Source organism: Acipenser ruthenus, chromosome 39 (genome assembly GCF_902713425.1).
Source record: "Acipenser ruthenus chromosome 39, fAciRut3.2 maternal haplotype, whole genome shotgun sequence".
Lineage (NCBI taxonomy): Eukaryota > Metazoa > Chordata > Actinopteri > Acipenseriformes > Acipenseridae > Acipenser > Acipenser ruthenus.
In genome coordinates, this window is record NC_081227.1 from 1,525,233 (window position 1) to 1,543,037 (window position 17,805).

Below are 17,805 nucleotides of genomic sequence, written 5' to 3' on the forward strand. Positions count from 1 at the left end.
TACATGTATAGCACAGGCGCACAAAACTGTAAAAGCCAACGTAGATAGAATTAACAGCAGAATGTTTTTAAAATTTGCATTGTATTTCTGGGCTTTAGAATGGTCGCTGCAGGCTTAACGTTTCAGCAGGTGGGAGGCACTGATTGCTAAAAGAGCTTGGTGCAGCCAGCTGGCATGTGATGAAACCAATAGCCACATATCCGATCCAAAACAGTGAGTCAGTCATGCAATGGGAGCGCGTTACTTACAATTGAACGGTATAATCACGGTACACACCCCTCTCTTCCAACACACACCAGTTTATTTTTTTACTCTGAAGGGGGCCAGCACATGAGATCATCCTGATGAAATGTTTAAAACAATAGCCACACAATTGCTTTAACTTGTGACTGGTTGTGTGTAACTTGACACACAGTGGAGTTGTTTGTTGTTTTTTTTTTCTTGTACCAGCCCTAATTGTATTAGTCCATTCCAGTAGTCAAAGGGTTAATGTAACTCACAATGTGACAGCAGTTCAGAAGACCGATTCTAATAATGTTGCAAAACACAAAAACCCCTTAGATTGAGCCTTAAACAAACTGGTGTGTTTCTAGTTTTAATCATTAGCAGATTATTTGTGTTTACTTGTGGTAAGCCAGCCAACATATTTTAATATATACAGAAAGATCCAAAGGGTAAGGAGAAGACCTCCATCATTATTATTATTTATTATTATTTATTTCTTAGCAGACATCAAACATGTAAGGGAATGCAAGCTGCTACTACCATGTAATTACCATGTAATTACATACCCCATAATCTATAAGCATCCCCCTGAAAGGTGTTCATTCATAATTAAATACATTTGAATTACAGACACTTATTGAAATTGTTACCCTCAGTTAAAGGATAATGGTAATGTCTTTAATAGTCATAAGAACTACAGGGGTGTGGCCAGTGTGCACTTTGTTTTTTTAATATCACTAAAGAGTCACAAAACGTTTTCTCTGTATTCTATAAATTTAAAACTGGGCCTATCAAGTCTCCTTTCTGCTGAAATGTGTTTATCAATAAAACATAACAGCTTATATCATGGGCGATAATTTGAATGACAAACAGTATAAAGTACCATCTCCCTTTTTTATTTTTATTTTACTCAAAAACTTCCCTCTTCAGCTTTTCACTTCGTATGATGCATGTGCTTGTTTTCCTTAGGCTGGGATGTTGTTATCATTTGTATGAACGCTAGGTAGAGGGGAAGAGGTGGGGGAGGAGGAGTGGAAAAAGCTGTGTATGCTTTGCTGATAATTTTAGACAGCCCGTTATTGAATAATCTGGTTGATGTGTATGATGTGTCTGGTTTACATCTGCCTGTCTACTATCCTTTCCTATCAACCTCACTTCAACAAAGATTTTTATAGTGTGTAAGAAAAACAGGCTCAATGTGTTTAGGCTTTCTTCACAGGAATGCATGGCGATAACCCCTGTGAAGGTAGTCATTCCAAGCATTCTTTAAAAGACTAAGCTAAAGCTGAGAGCCGTGTCTGACTACGTGAAGTGTGCTGTAGAGAATTCTGGAGTCACTGATATTTCAGAATACTTTTACAGTGAATGAGGTGATAACTTGTGCCCTGGCCATGCTTTAGTGACATGCCAAAGTCTCAAGGAAGGGGGGTTAGGGTCTAAACAGAAAAAAAAGAGGCTTCCTGGTCTTTTGCATGTAATCGTGGGCTAAAATATACCCCCCCCCCTCCCCCACACCCTGTTGTTCTGCACTCCTACAGAATGCTGCAGTAAAATATGAATATAAAGGGCCCCATATTTCAACACAATTTACTGTAAGGGGGCTTAAACCTATGAACTCGCCTGCCAGGAAATGCAATTTCCTCAGCTTGTGTTCCTTTGCGTATTTCAAGTTTATGTAATCAGTCCAGTTGGGAAAAACAAAGATACAACAGGTTTCACTTTGCTGTGAAACAGCATGTTATCATATTAAGCACTGCGTTTACCCCTTTATTTCAAATACATGCGGTTTCAATAGGAATTCTGCATAGGACTTTTACAGGGGATGAATCGGTAACCCGTGCCACAGCCATGCTTGTTTACAGAGTGACAGAATAATAAGGTTGCAAAGAAAGATCAATTATGTGTGCCTACAGCTGGGACTTCTATTAGAAATGTAGGCAAACAGCATCAAACTAAATCTGCAGATACAGACAGCTATACCCAGGGCGTGCAGTGGGTCTAAATGCCATACCAGTCTTGCCATTTCAGAATTCCATTAATTAGGGTCTAAACGGAGAAAAGATGTTTGGGGTGGATTCCTCATCTTTTGCATGTGATTGGTGGGCTAAAATGACAAACAGCCTGCCTCCAGTTCTGCATTCTTCGAAAATGGAAAGAATGTTGGAGTAGCCCCACTTTTGTGCGAGGATTCAGAGCAGTGGATATGAATGGCACCTTATCAACACAACTTCCTGCAAGTAGCGATAACAAAATTGTCTAACGGAATGCAATTTCCTCTGCTTTGTTTCAAGTTAAAATAAACTTCAGGCATTTCAATGTGAACTCCCACCAAAGCTGCAGTTTGTCAGCAAATTCTGTGGGCTTTTCTGAATTCTTCAGTCATTAAGCTTTCTTCCCCGTTGTATCTAAGAGATGTTATAAAGTAAAGTTTATCTAAACATACAGCTAGCCGTTTCAATCAGGTGGTTTGTAACCCTTTATTGGGCTGATTTTTTCTGTAACACACAGACTCTGCTCTTGTTTCCAGTGTACTTTGCCACTGCTTGGTAGAGTTTAGTGATTGTTCTACACTTGAGGTTTACGCTGTGTTTACAAACTCACAGTTAAATCTTTCTTATCTGTAGGGATTTGTAAACTACAAGTTCAAAAACAGTTTGTAGCAAGTTTACTAACACTGCTACACATTACCGGTACACCTCATATTTCTGAATACTATTGAGTCTTTTAATGTCACGCTGGGCAGCCAACACAACGCGATTATAATTTAAAGAAAATGTAACACGTTTTTGTTATTATCACCCATGCAGAACAAAACACAATGTATTTTATATATTCATATTGAAGGTGTGCAAAGTTGCTTTGAATCATTATAGTCTGACAAAAGCATGACACAGTTTAATAAATTACAAAACATTCATCCAATAAAATCTGTTATACATTACAAACATCAAACAATTACACACTTACATAAATAAATACAACACAATTAACAGTTCCTTATAGAGCCCATAAGTTATTAAGCAAATTGAATGCGGCAAAATATACCACCAAAATGTTGAGCTCGAGCAGGAAATGTCAAATTAAACATTCAAACTTCCAACAAAGATTGGAACAACTTGCTGTAGTGTACGGTAGTCCATTTTCCTATCGCAAAACTCAACTGTGCTACTTAGCAATTTTTGTTTTAAAATAACACTATATGCAGTGGATATTAAAATGTAACCTGTTTTCTTGAGCAGCTGATTTGAGAAATTACCAAACAAAATATAAAAAACAATACCAATATGAGATAAGCTTATTGTAAGAAGATTGTCTCTATAGCTGTAGCTGATTTATAGTTTTCTCTGTGTTGGTGGAGGGGGTGTAGCTAATTCCTTTTAAACTCTGGAGGCCCCAGTTAGAACAATCTCTTGCATCCTCTGCATTAGATCAGGTGACTTCAAACATTAGTGCAAAATGGAGGGACTAACAACATGATTTTTAAAAGGGGCAAAATAAGAACTAGGTCGCGAAATGTTTTTAAAAGCGTGATTTAATGTAACCACGTCGCTTGAGTTGTATTTTCAAAGCATCAACAGGTGAATACAAGACTTGTTTCATCGAAACCCTTTGAAAGCCACATACTTAGTGACCCAAATCAGCTTTTAGAAATCACTGTGCAACCTAGTTCTTATTTTGCCCCTTTTGAAAATCATGCTGTAAGTTCTGCCAGCCCTCCATTCTAACTTTAAACTGGGCTGTTTTCAATCTGCTACATGGAAACTAGCAGATGACTGAACTCAGACTCAATATCAAATGGCAACATGGAATCCGTCCAAACAGCCCCCCACACACGCACAAGCACACACGCACACACAATGTGGTGCATTCCTGCTTGAAAGAGGCCCATGAGCGACTGAGAGGGTGTTTTCAAACCACTGGCTTTTGCTCACAGTGTTACTCTATTGAGCGCAATCGTCCACAAATTCCAAAAGTTCCCTTCCCCCAGTCCACTTCATGACGGGACTTGCACAGCACTCAAGCTTGGAAACACTTCGAAAGCAGCTCTCACCAAAGCGATGTTTAACACTGATAATGTTGACAATAAAAAAAGTGTGGAAAGGTGTGTGCTCTTCAGCAAAGCCGAAAGGGAAGAAGCGTCGCAAGGAAACAGCGCGGTATTTACTGCATGCAGAAAGTTAACACCAAGACAGGTACGCACAAGTAGAGATCCAATTCCTGGTTTGTATGAATCACTGATTGAGGCGGGTAATCACAACGGCATACATAACAAAGATCAGCATCAATGCTAGCGCTCCGGTAACCACTCCAACAATGTTTAAGATCTTGGCTGTTTGAGATGCTTCCACCGCTCGTGACATATCTCCAACTGAGACAGCGTTCTCCACCTAAACAAACCACAGTGACATGTCATTGCAAATATATATATATATATATATATATATATATATATATATATATATATATATATATATATATATATATATATATATATCTGTGATATTCTAAACATTAAGAGTATGTTAAGCATAATAGATGAGAAATTGTAAATGTGATGCAAAAAGTTACAAATATACAAAACCACGGAAATATTTTCATTTACTCCATTAATTTACTGTGCTCCCCAAAACAATTACAGCAATAGTAGTAATAATAATAAAAATAACAATCTATTACTTAATAAAAACATGATTTGTTCATTTAAATATTTAAAACATTCTCGATCTGCCTTGCCCCAATTGAATAATAATAATAATAATAATAATAATAATAATAATAATAATAATAATAATAATAATAATAAGGCAGAAACAGTAGATTGCGTTTATGTTTTTACACACATGTTAAATGAACATACAGAAGTACATTATAACATATGTTTAAAGTTCAACTTACCCTAATGGAATATATGACAGCGACGACTCCAAGAGGGAAACAGCAACACAGGAGATTTATTATTGACCAGAGCAGGTAGGTTTCTGCAGGTGGGGTTCTCTCTTTCACTTCCTCCATCATCAAATGCGATCTGTACTATTCTGCCACTTTTATGAGATCTGAGCCAAAATAATATTATGCCTTTGCTTTCAGGGTAATGGAACAACCTTTTTTTTTTAAGTGGGCTGTCTGAGTATGTGATGGAGAGTTAGACAGAATCCAATCAGTAAAACTTTCCATATTTATTTATTTATTTATTTATTTATTGTAGCAAGTTAATAAAAACGCACACGCACGCAGGCACGCACACAAACCCTTGAAACGTGTTTGTCACGCCTGATAGTGCCACCCTCTGCCCTGGTGTGTCATTCACTCTTGTCATTATCACACTGTTGTTAAATAAGTCACGTCACCAGTCAGTCATACCACGGATTTGCACTCTTTTATAACATCACTGGAGACATAAAAGCATAACATTGGGAAGTTCGCATGTACGTTAGTTAAAAAAATACAGAATACAAATGTTCTGGTATGCTGTACCTCAATCCAGCATACAGCACTGCATGGCGGTGTTGTGCGTTTTATATATGTGTTTTATGTATTGTAAACTCTAATGAATGACATGTTTTTTTTTAATACGCGTTATTGTATTTAACTGTTACCTATTACGATACATTCCACGTTTCACAACAGAACGTGTATTTGTGTGTGTCAATGAAACGTACTATACCGAGTCATCTCTAGTGTGTCCAGTCACACACTACAGGTGTCCCACAATATGTAAAATATGTGTGTCACAACCGCACACGTGGTTTCCAAAATATAGCCTTTAATAACCGCAGTGAGAAAAGGGAAGATCAAGCGATAATGTGTTGTGGTCATGTTTGCCCTGGGGGTTTAATACAAATGAGAAGTTCCAATTTTCAAATTGAGGAACGGTGCATTCCGTGTCATTTAAATGGACCTCTTTTTTGATTGGAACTGAAACTATAATTGAAAGAAGTGCTTCTAGCGGGACATAACATGAGACATAACATAGCTTGCCCCCCCCCTGCTCTCCACTGTACAAGCTCTCATCAGCAGAAGAGAGGGTCGTGGAATAGCGATCGGAGGGCACCGTCACATACCCCACACATCTCTGCAAGCGGCGCTTCGCTGTGATGTCTTGATCAGAAACCACGTCAAACATGCTCCGCACGATCTTCCGATGCCCTCTGTCTTAAATACACAGCATAAAGTAGCGCAGCCATGTTTCTCAGGGTTACTGAGTGAAATGGCTGTGATCCATCTGTCGTATTTATAGCCAGGTAAGTAGGTGTCGGTGGAATACGACAGGTAGCCTAATACAATCAAGTAGTGTGCGCAACGTTATATAAAAACGCTGTTTACATTCTGAAACTGGGCAGCAGTGTGGAGTAGTGGTTAAGGCTCTGGACTCTTGACCGGAGGGTTGTGGGTTCAATCCCCAGTGGGGGACACTGCTGTTGTACCCTTGAGCAAGGTACTTTACCTAGATTGCTCCAGTAAAAACCCAACTGTATAAATGGGTAATTGTATGTAAAAATAATGTGATATCTGTATAATGTGAAATAATGTATAATGTGATATGTTGTAACAATTGTAAGTCGCCCTGGATAAGGGCGTCTGCTAAGAAATAAATAATAATAATAATAATAATCTGATGTCTTACTAGCGACACTACAAGTATTGGTATATAGAAACGAGTCCCAAGATACTGGATTGGTACTGACTGTAATATAATAATAGTAATTGCTTGTACAAACACAAGACTGTTAGATACTATTATAAACTTACATGTGGTCTCCAAAGGTGGGCCTATGAAGCAACCTTTTTGTTTTATGGTGAAAGAATGTTGTAGTTAATAATTAATTATTACTGTCGTGAGAAGGTAATTCTGAAAGTTATAAGAACGAAATGTACTGACTCTCGCTCACATTCTAGAATGGCACGTCATAATGACGCATTGGAAGAGGGCGAGGTTGTGCCGCAGCAATCGGAACTGTGTTCAGATCGGTTAAATGCTCGCTGTCTTTTCAATATTGAGACTTTCCAAATAATAATAATAATAATAATAATAATAATAATAATAAAACACGTACCAAATAATATTTATTTAAAAAGAAAGACAAGCTTTAATGTTTTTACAGCACATAACTCGTTTATTTAAAACGACATGTGTTATTAAAGACATGTGGTTTAAAAAAATAGGCAATCGTTTAGAAATCACGCAGACAAAACACAATAAGCTATACAAAACAAATGGTCCCCTTTTATTCCCATCCCACATTAGATACAGGATTCGTGATTACGCGGTGTACATAAGAGGTAAAAGCGGGGGAGTTCGTCATGGAAAGGGGTTTGCCAAAGCCAGTCCGTCTTGTTGAACGTGGATCAGCGGCGGGTTTAATGTTTGGCCCCGACGAACTGCACTACAATAATGATGATGATTAAAATGATCCCACACACAAGTCCAACAATGTTGAGAATCTTGGCGGTTCGAGATGCTTCTTGCGCTCTCGCCATGTCTCCAACTCCGCTGGCATTCTCGCTCTAAATGAAGCATAGGGGTATTAAAATGGATAGGTACATATCTATACATGTAAATTAATGTGTAAACTATAAAGAAAGTTGATCTGTCTGTCTGTTCCTTTCTGCATTCGGACCCCGCAGGAGACTCTTTCATCCAGGGGAAGTTCAAGGGCTATGTTTGGATCCAGAATTCTGACCCCCGGGGTACCTTATTTAGTAACCCCCATTGCTAGATGACTACAGTAGCCATGTATCTCAAATTAAGGAAACCCACAAAACCAATAAATAAATAAATAAATAAATAAATAAGCGCATTGTGCGACACCCAAGATCGGTACCTGATAGGAAACCATAAGGCTACCGTTCCCCAATTGGTCATGCATGAAATAAACACTGGGTACTTCAGCTAGTGTATATATATATATATATATATATATATATATATATATATATATATATATATATATATATATATATATATATATATATATGTATATATAGTCATAATATGTTACTTTACATTTGAACATTTTAATAATAAAAAATAGAAACTAATAGAAGCATAGTGATGAACTCAACTTTTAAAAGTGCAAACCAGTTATTATTATTATTATTATTATTATTATTATTATTATTATTATTATTATTATTATTATTATTATTATTATTATTATACAACGAAATGTTCCATATCGTATTCCAGTCCAACTTTTACACTGCACACTTAAATACCGCAAAACAGCTGCACTAGATAGATAGATAGATAGATAGATAGATAGATAGATAGATAGATAGAGATAGATAGATAGATAGATAGATAGAGATAGATAGATAGATAGATACACACCCACACATTCTCTTTGTACTTGTCTTATATAGTCCATCTACATAAGGCAATTATTTCCATCAATAACCCCTACCAAATACAACTTCATGGTATTATATTTCAATTGAAGAAACACGCGTTTTGTTTGCTTGTTTATTTGCTTTGCAACTTACCCTGCATGAGCAAACCACAGCAGCCACACCGAGTGGAAAGCAGCAACACAAAAGGTTGAAAATGGACCAGACCAGGTATGACGGCACGCTAGCTCGAGCTTGGGTTCCGTCCATCTTCACACAGCTTTCTCTGCAAAGCAAACTGAGATGCTCAGAGGGGCAAAACAAAAAGCGAACAAAGATTTTGGCTAACTTCTGAATTTATTGTACTTAGGGGCGTGGATTTTTCTGGGAGGCTGAGAAGGAGGAGACGTGACTTTTTTTTCTTTCTTTCTTGGGCGAGGTTGTAACATAGTTTTGTATATTTATTTTACTGCTACCCTATTTTACGACCTATAAAACGATACTTTCATATCAAAGTTCTGTGTTTTACAACTCATCGTTATCATAAAACTGCTCATCTCAATAAAAAACAAACTCGACCACCAGGACATGGATACCAAAACAACTAAAAAAAATTTTTTTTTTTTTTTTAAAAAACCCCAAAACCAACCAACTATGGCCTGATGTTTATAAATTGCATTCACAGAAGAGCAGAACTTGTTAAGAAATGACGTCACCAAAAACCCAAGCGAATGTTCTACGCCAAGTCTACTTGCAGTTTTCCGCCCCGCACAGTGAATTAAAGTGGGACACGTGTTCATGGTTACAGTTTGGTCTGCTCCATAGTGAAGCATAGGAATGCACAATAAAGCAGATAAGTACCTGCTGACAAACAGATAACGCCAGCATTCTGCTGTACTCTGTGTCAATCAAAGTCATTCAGTTGTAGTGCAATAATAACAACATAAACAGCTATTTTGTTTCTAAGTTTTACTCCCTCAGGTGCAGCACTGTTTCCAGTAAATTAATGAGGTCTGGTTACACTGGGAGCTGTATGTAGCGGAAAGTGGAAAGCCGTAAGCGGTAAACCCCGCGTTTTTTCATATTTACACTGGCTGGGGGAAACCTCGCGTTATATGTACATGTATTATCACATGTACATATATATATATATATATATATATATATATATATATATATATATATATATATATATATATATATATATAGCGCAGATAACGTCACACAAAAACATTTCAGTTGATTGGTCTAGATGGAAAAATCGCTCTGGTTTCGTTCCCTGTCTGTAAATTAATTGCATTGCTGTATAAGCAGTTTTTATTGAATCAGGAAAGAGGGATTTCTGGCTAATCGGTATTCCTTGTGTCCTCATTCTAAAACGCATTTACAAGGGTCAATTAACCAGCACCCCAAAATTGAATTCTGCAGTATGTTTGCCTTCTATAGTCCTTTTGCATATGGGCTGCTCTTATCATGGTGCAAAATTAAAACTTTTGAAATAACTTCAGACTTTGAGATCGTTTCTGTGCCACATAGTGTATTCCATTGAGAAAGCAAGTTTGTAACCCTGTGAGGCCATCTGTCTCATACTGAAATGCAGTGAGAAGAAGGACTGGCATTGCTAGAAACAGATGCCGTGTTCTGCTGTGCTGTGTGATTAAGTCATATGGAAGCTATTTGCTTCATTGTGCTAACAATGTGGATTTGTTCAGATTGAATTGTAAGGGGCGGGTCTAGACTAAAGCACCTTGAGAGATGACCTGAGTCCTGCGTTGTATACAGTAAATCCATTCATCAAAAGACTGAATTTATTTTTGGATTCGTTTTACATATCATAGTCTGGAAATCAAAATCCAAGTGGCAGCATCAGAGCTCAGAGCTTTGTTTATGGCATGGTTTAGTATTTTCCTAAAACCCCTTTTCCCAGCTAAAAGTGAATTGAATTGGGCTCATAATCTCAAAGTATTTTTATGCAATCAGATACAAGCTAAAGAAAGGACAAGTGTTTTTAAACTCTTGCATGGGTTTTTGTCTCAGAAGTTAACTATAATGCTTCTGGTGTGCCTCAACTGTGATGTAATTGTATGGCATTCTTTATTTGAGCATTTTACAACACACTAACATTAAAATGCAGTGAATTGCAATAATCTAAAAACACGATTAGATTTCTGATTGGAGAAAGTGTACCATCTTCAGTTTCAGAAGCAGAGCTGTCTATAGCTTAAATTAAATGATATTTTAAGAAATAAACAACGATGAATTGGGCACAAGATACTGTGGATTGCTTGACACATTGATTCATCACTTTGAGTTGTTTAGCCCACTTAGAAAATATTTCATTCAAAAACGCCATTGCCAAATATATATGAAAGATATGTACAACATATCGAAACGTTGGGCAGCTGGCTCTTTGAGCTAATATATATACCTCTGGACAGCATGAGAAGAAACTGGGCTGAACCCATGAACACATTCAGGAACCTGCTACTAACATAACCAAGGCTATGAAACTTGCCTTTAAGTGGGCAAATAGAGACCAATAACAGACGGGCATGAAGTTAAAAATTCTCCCCCAAAGATGGCTACCAAAATTGTGGGACGTTTGATTAAGTTATATTTCACAATGTCCCACATGGCTTTTTGAAATTTTACCAGAGAATGTTGGGTTGGGACGTTAAACTCAGCAGGATGTTACTCATTTATGTTAATTGTAAATGTGAAACAGATGTATGTTCCTGCCAAATTAGGTCAAAGGTGATTCTGTGGACTCCATGTAGATTCATTTCATGAGGTGTGTTTGAAAACCATGGGGATTACACCAACTAGCGCTGCACTTTGAAATTTGCTGTAAACACTGTTCCATTAACAAGCGCTGGGGTCACTTTTCCAAATGCAACAGCCGAATGAAAGGGTATTGACTCCGTGGCAATATCATGGTTTGTTGTGAAGCTATAAAAGGAAATGCTCACTCCGTCAATCTGTTATTCACAGGAAGGGGCCCCTGTCTGAGTTCAGCAGCGTGACTTCCCAAGAGTCTCTAGAGAACCCCTAGCAACATCTTTCTACATGGGGTGGGCACAAAATCTTTTACCTAATATGGCGCTTAGACTAACATACATCTGTTTGTCATTTACAGTTTTAGGTGCAACTAGTAATATGACCCCCTAACACACCATCACTGATTTTGGCCCCTTTTTCTATTTAGAGCAGACTATGTATCATGCAAAGTCTTGCTTTTATTGAAAGGAGAATGGCAAGAAAATGTATTTAACACACAAACATATATATATGTGTGTGTGTGTGTGTGTGTGCCAGTACTTACATCAGCATGTACTTGCACTGAGCTGCTCCATACCCTGCTGTATTCTACTACTGCTCTTAATTATAACTATTCACTGTATCTTTATTATTATTATTTATTTATTTATTAGCAGACGCCCTTATCGACTTGCAATTGTTACAAGATATCACATTATTTTTACATACAGTTACCCATTTATACAGTTGGGTTTTTACTGGAGCAATCTAGGTAAAGTAACTTGCTCAAAGGTACAGCAGCAGTATCCCCCACCTGGGATTGAACCCTCTGGTCAAGAGTTCAGAGCCCTAACCACTACTCCACACTGCTGCCCCATATCACGTACATGATTTCACTCCTATAGGTATCCTTGTTCACGTTTTTGTTTATTTTTTTATTGCTTGTGTATCATCCATGTACTGTACTTACTATGTGCTGTTACTGGACTTTACTCATAAAAGCATTTTTTTTTTTCCTATAAGTTAACGACTCAGTCAGACTCTTTCTTATATGTAATCAGCTACTGTATTCTTTATCTCACTCTTACTTGCCATCGATTTTTATTGTGCTTTATAACTGCTCTTACCTGTAATGCGATATTCTGCAACGTGATACTTTATAATGTGATATTTTGTAAGGTGGCATTTTGTACTGCGATATTTTGTAACAATTGTAAGTCGCCCTGGACAAGGGCGTCTGCTAAGAAAATAATAATAATATTCTCAAAGCTCTCATGGACCTCAAGACTAAGCAAGTGTAACTTAAGGAACTAATTTAACCCCACAAGGATCACTAGTATGCTACAGTATGTCCCTGAGATGACAATACATCCAGAAATTGTACTTATTTTAATTAGTTTCTTAATAAACCAAGCAAATGCTGGATTTTTTTATTAAGATCATTAAAAAAAATTCAACTCCTATATCTAAGAAATGTTAATGGTTTTGAGAAGAGTAGAACATTGAGGATTAAGAAAAGAATGGGCAAACAAAACTGGTAGCTTTCGATTGATTATTACAAGTGTCAGCCTGGGTAAGGGTGTCTGCTAAGACATGAATAACAATAAGTGCTTTGCAAGCAAGTCACACATGTCGTCTGACATCTTAGATTTTTTAAATACTTTTTTAAAATTTCCTACAACAGGTCAATGTATTTCAACAGGGAGTTTTCAGAAAACCGGGTTGGTTTCCATATACAAGGTGGAAAAAACAAATACAGCATTGCGCTGTCTGGAAAGTGGTAGGTAGACCCAGTGGCATAGTTAGGGGTGTGGTTTTAGGGGATTGAACCCGCCCCGCCAACCCCGAAATTAATTATTCAACGACATGGGAGAGACAAAAATATCAGCCACCTGCAACACTGTCAACCCCAGTCACAACCAATGTGATCTCTGAAGCGTGAGCTGTTTGCTTCACTGCCCGCCTGAGCACACTTAAAAAAGAGTTTGTCAAACATATTTAATTACGACTGGGCAGAGTAAATGTTGTTTTTTTGTATAAATAAAGACATACGGTTTTGAATGTCAAAATACTGTCAAAATGTTCCTCTGATTTCTTTTTTTTTTGTTTAAGCCATCGCAATTTTAGTATTCTTGGATTGTGTTTTAAATATAGGAACTGTATCCCTCATGTTTCAAATCGTTGGTTAACAGGGGAATTGTACTGCGTACTACTACCACTGATAACAATAGCAATAATGCGATTTGTGGTGTTTTGAATAAAATAAAGCCATAGGCTTTTGGATATCAAAATAGCTTAATAAAATAACAAATAAACAGAACACCCGATCAGGGCTGGTTTAACCACTTGGCAAACTAGGTGGCAAAATTTTGGGGGCAGCAAAAAACTGAATGAACTATTCATGAAACTACATAAGCAGTGGCGTAGCCACGGGTGTGCCATGGCCCACCCAGTTCACACACATGCCCACCCAAATCTGCACCTATGTGAATGCCAAGTTTAAGTGCATTTATAAAAAATAAGATATAAACATCAACATTATGTATCCTGGGTGTTTGGAGGATCAGATTCTGGGCAGTGTCTGTCTATCTGTTTATCCACCCCCCTGGATGTCACACTAACATGTTTGCATATATCTAGAGAATGTGCTTATTAAATTGTGAATGTTTCATTGCTTTTCTATACATGATGTTTATACATGCCATGGTCATCCTCTTTTTCACCAGACTCATAGCTCTCATTGTGAATTCACAGCCATGGTAGAGGGTGTCTGTTTCGTCTTTAGGTTATCTGCAGATGGTTCGTTTACTGACACAGAATTGCCTAATCTTATTTTTTACATCACATTCCTTAAATCCTGTGTTAGCCAACATATCTGTCAATACAGGCAATCAAGAGGAACATAATGCAATTATTGTAAGGGGTTTTGAGATCCATTTTTTGGAAGTTGGTGTGCAAATACTATGACAGTATACTTTAAAGGGAAATCACCAGTTAAAATGAAATCCATAGTAATATATTTGCAAGAAAGTTAATTTTTTTATGGTACTTTTCTAAAAAAACTGAAAGGAACCTAAAAAAAAAAACTAAAAAAAATGAAGGAAGTAATATATCTGTGAAAATGTTCCACTATTGTCTAGCAGTTTTGTTTCTGTGTTGCTAGCCACTTGTATATCAGGCATTAACACCCCCCTTTCATACACCTGTTAGCCAGTCGGCAAGTGAGCTGGAAACAAGACATTGCAGATAATAACAGACCACGAGGCCAGTCTTCAGAGTGTCTCTACAAAAGATAATGGGGAGAATCAACTGAATGGAAGCTATTAATGGAGCCCTTGTCAAACACATGCTTGATAATAATGGCAGCTGCTAAAAAGTAAAATTACAGGACTGGGTAATGATGGCAATCCTCAACTGTAGACACAGTTTATATCCCAGGCTCTTTGGGTTATATATATATATCAAAAGTCAAAATGTAACCTTTCGTGCACAACAATTCTTCAATTTACAAAGGTGCCGACCACAGTAAGGTAAAAGTCTATGGCACAAATAATTGTCTCTTGAGTTACGCCATTGTCTAAATAAAATGAAAAATGATTTGGATTTTATTTAGACAAACAGGAGATTTAAAAGTCCACCTCCACCTCCACGACGCTTTTCGACTCAAGTCTTCCTCAGGTGGTGAATACAATGATCAAATATGAGCAGCAACTGTCTTTCAGTAGTTCGGGACAAACACCAATCACAAAATGTTTTAGTACAAATATTTATTGTAGAGAATGCAGAGTATGCGATTTAACAGAAAAGTATGCTGTATATACACATTCATTTGGCATCAAACCTAACTTGGTTTGAGGGTTCGCTGCCTGGCCGACTGGACGAGGCTGAGACCCCCATTTGATAAAACATAAAAACTGTTATTAAGAAAGGTGGAGATGGGGAGGTGGTGGGTTACGATGAAATCAAAACGCAACTGAGAGATAAGTGAAGAGGGTATTTATAGGGCTAACAATTTAAATTAGCTAATGTGTAAATTGAATGATTCGATTTGGTGACGCGGAGATTGGTGTCTGACCCACCCCCGAACTTTAATTATAAATTTCATTTATACAGGTCATCGTTAATTACATTCAATCATAATATCAATTAACAAGTCAATGGCAAGTTTAAATCTTCATATACCACTTTGTTAATACTTATTTCGACTCTTTATTTAATTGATAGATGAATAGCCCATCATTTTTCAATTAAGATCAAACAGCAATTAGATAGAAGCCAACCACGCACATATATCAAAACATTCCAATTACATTTATAATCATGATACCAATTCGAGTCTAAACTCGTCCACGTGGACTTTTAAATCTCCTGTTCATCTAAATCAAATGAAAAGAATTTTTAATACTTGAGTGTGTTAGCCATGGGAAACTGAAGTTTGAAGGGTTATCCCCAACTGCAGTGTACAAAATTGAAGGTATATGAAAGAAAAGGTTTAAAAGATTACAAAATATTTTATTTTCAGATGTTTCCTGAAAAAGCCCTTCCCTGTTTTTTCAGCCCAAGAAGAAGAAGGGCTTTTGCACAAAACATCCTGAAAACAGATAAGTTATGCAAGTTTTCGCATTGCAAAATGATCTATCTGAAAGCAATTAGGAAATATGGTTACATTGTATGCATTGCAGAATTAAGGTTCTGGCATCAACTGCCCATATTGAGCTTCTCAAAATCAGTACGGTTGCGTTCCTTCATCTGGCCACTTTACGAAATTTCTCTTCATCAGCCTTTTCCCTTTTCAATAAAAAAACACACAGAACTAAATAGAGGTATTGACAGACACTCACCACCCTAGAAACCTAGACTCCAAGGCTTCTTTTAAACAGTCCACACTTGGTTTAGAGGAAAGTGGGCACGTTTCCCAATTTTCCATATACACAACTGCTGAGCAGAATACATGCACTGTTACATGGAACTGAACAACACTCCAAATCACTTCTGGAAAAAAACAGAATTCTGCAATTCAACTGAAAACACTGAAAGAACCAACAGTCCAGAGTTTTGTTTTCATACACTTGTCAGCCAGTGAGCTCAGAACAAGACATTGCAAATAATAACAGACCACGAGGCCAGTCTTCAGAGTGTCTCTCCAAAAGATAATGGGGAGCATCAACTGAATGGAAGCTATTAATGGAGCCCTTGTTAAACACATGCTTGATAATAATGGCAGCTGCTAAAAAGTAAAATTACAGGAACGGGTAATGATGGCAATCCTCAGCTGTAGACACAGTCCACAGTTTCCGACTGAAAACTTTTTTTCATGGGTAAAGCACTTTAATTAAACAATATTTGAATGACGTTTAGCTGAATTATGGTAGAAATGTTTAAAGTGAAATATATATTTTTTTATCACCAGGAGTAATTTACTGACCACCATTAAACTAAATAGAATTAAAAAAAATACAGAAAAAGAGTACTGCAATAAAGTGGGTTTACAAGTGAAGAAAGAAAATTAATTAACCTAAATAAATAAATAAATAAATAAATAAATAAATAAATAAATAAATAATAATAATAATAATAATAATAATAATAATAATAATAATAATAATAATAATAATAATAAACTAAGGCTGGTTTGAGCCATTCAGGACACCAGTTTATTTAGTCAGCAGGAGTTTGGTGTTTTCTTCTTTTAAAATGTGCAGGTGTATATTAAATACTGGTGAACACATTCTGACAATGTCCCACTGAGTCACAGTAAGGCATACAGGTGCATTTTTCTATATATTACAGTTATCAATTTCCACAGGGCAATAGCCTGAAAGGTGCAGTACTTAAAGGGTTCAAAATCCATTCGTCAAGTTTATCTCATGCTGGTCAGCAAGTATGTGAGTGCTCCAGTCCTCACAGTGCTAGGCAGAACACACCTGTCAAAGTGAATGCTGTCAACAGCAGGTAGCTTCAAATTCTACTGCAATGTGCGAAGGGTCTGCTCTTCAGTGTTATACCTGCCATAGAGATCTCTTACCAGGCAAGTTATGTTTGCTGGTGACACACTGCCGGAGGGACTGATACAAAGACACTGTGGCTGATCTGTGCACATTTCACATGTCTATGGCAGACGACTATAACTGAAGAGAACCTCCTGCTCTCATTTATTCTAACAGGATGTTGGCTTTCTTTATGCACAAGGTAATTGAGCAAAGTAAAATTGATTTTAAAACCACAGCTGCTCAAAACCCTTTAAACCTGACAGTAAATGCCACTCTTCCAGTAATGCAGTGTGCTTTCACATAGGGCTTACAGTGTTTTTTTTTTTTTTTTTTAAAACCACAGTTACTCAACGCCTTTTATACCTCACAGTAAATGCCACTCTTCCAGTAATGCAGTGTGCTTTCACATCAACCTACTTCAGGAGGGCTTTTACAATGCAGGTTTTGTCCAAATAATCCTGAAACCATGTGTTTTACAAATTCCAGGAAGCAATTGCTGACCTTT

General features: G+C 37.1%; 1 long non-coding RNA gene across 1 annotated transcript; it reads right to left on the minus strand.

Moving 5' to 3' along the window:
- Window positions 1–3,105: 3,105 nt before the first annotated feature.
- LOC117397384 (uncharacterized) lies at window positions 3,106–8,915 on the minus strand. Its single transcript, XR_009311132.1, has 3 exons — window positions 8,710–8,915; window positions 5,122–7,731; window positions 3,106–4,613 (listed from the first exon to the last, which is right to left on the minus strand). It is a non-coding gene; the product is annotated as an uncharacterized LOC117397384 (long non-coding RNA).
- Window positions 8,916–17,805: the final 8,890 nt, after the last annotated feature.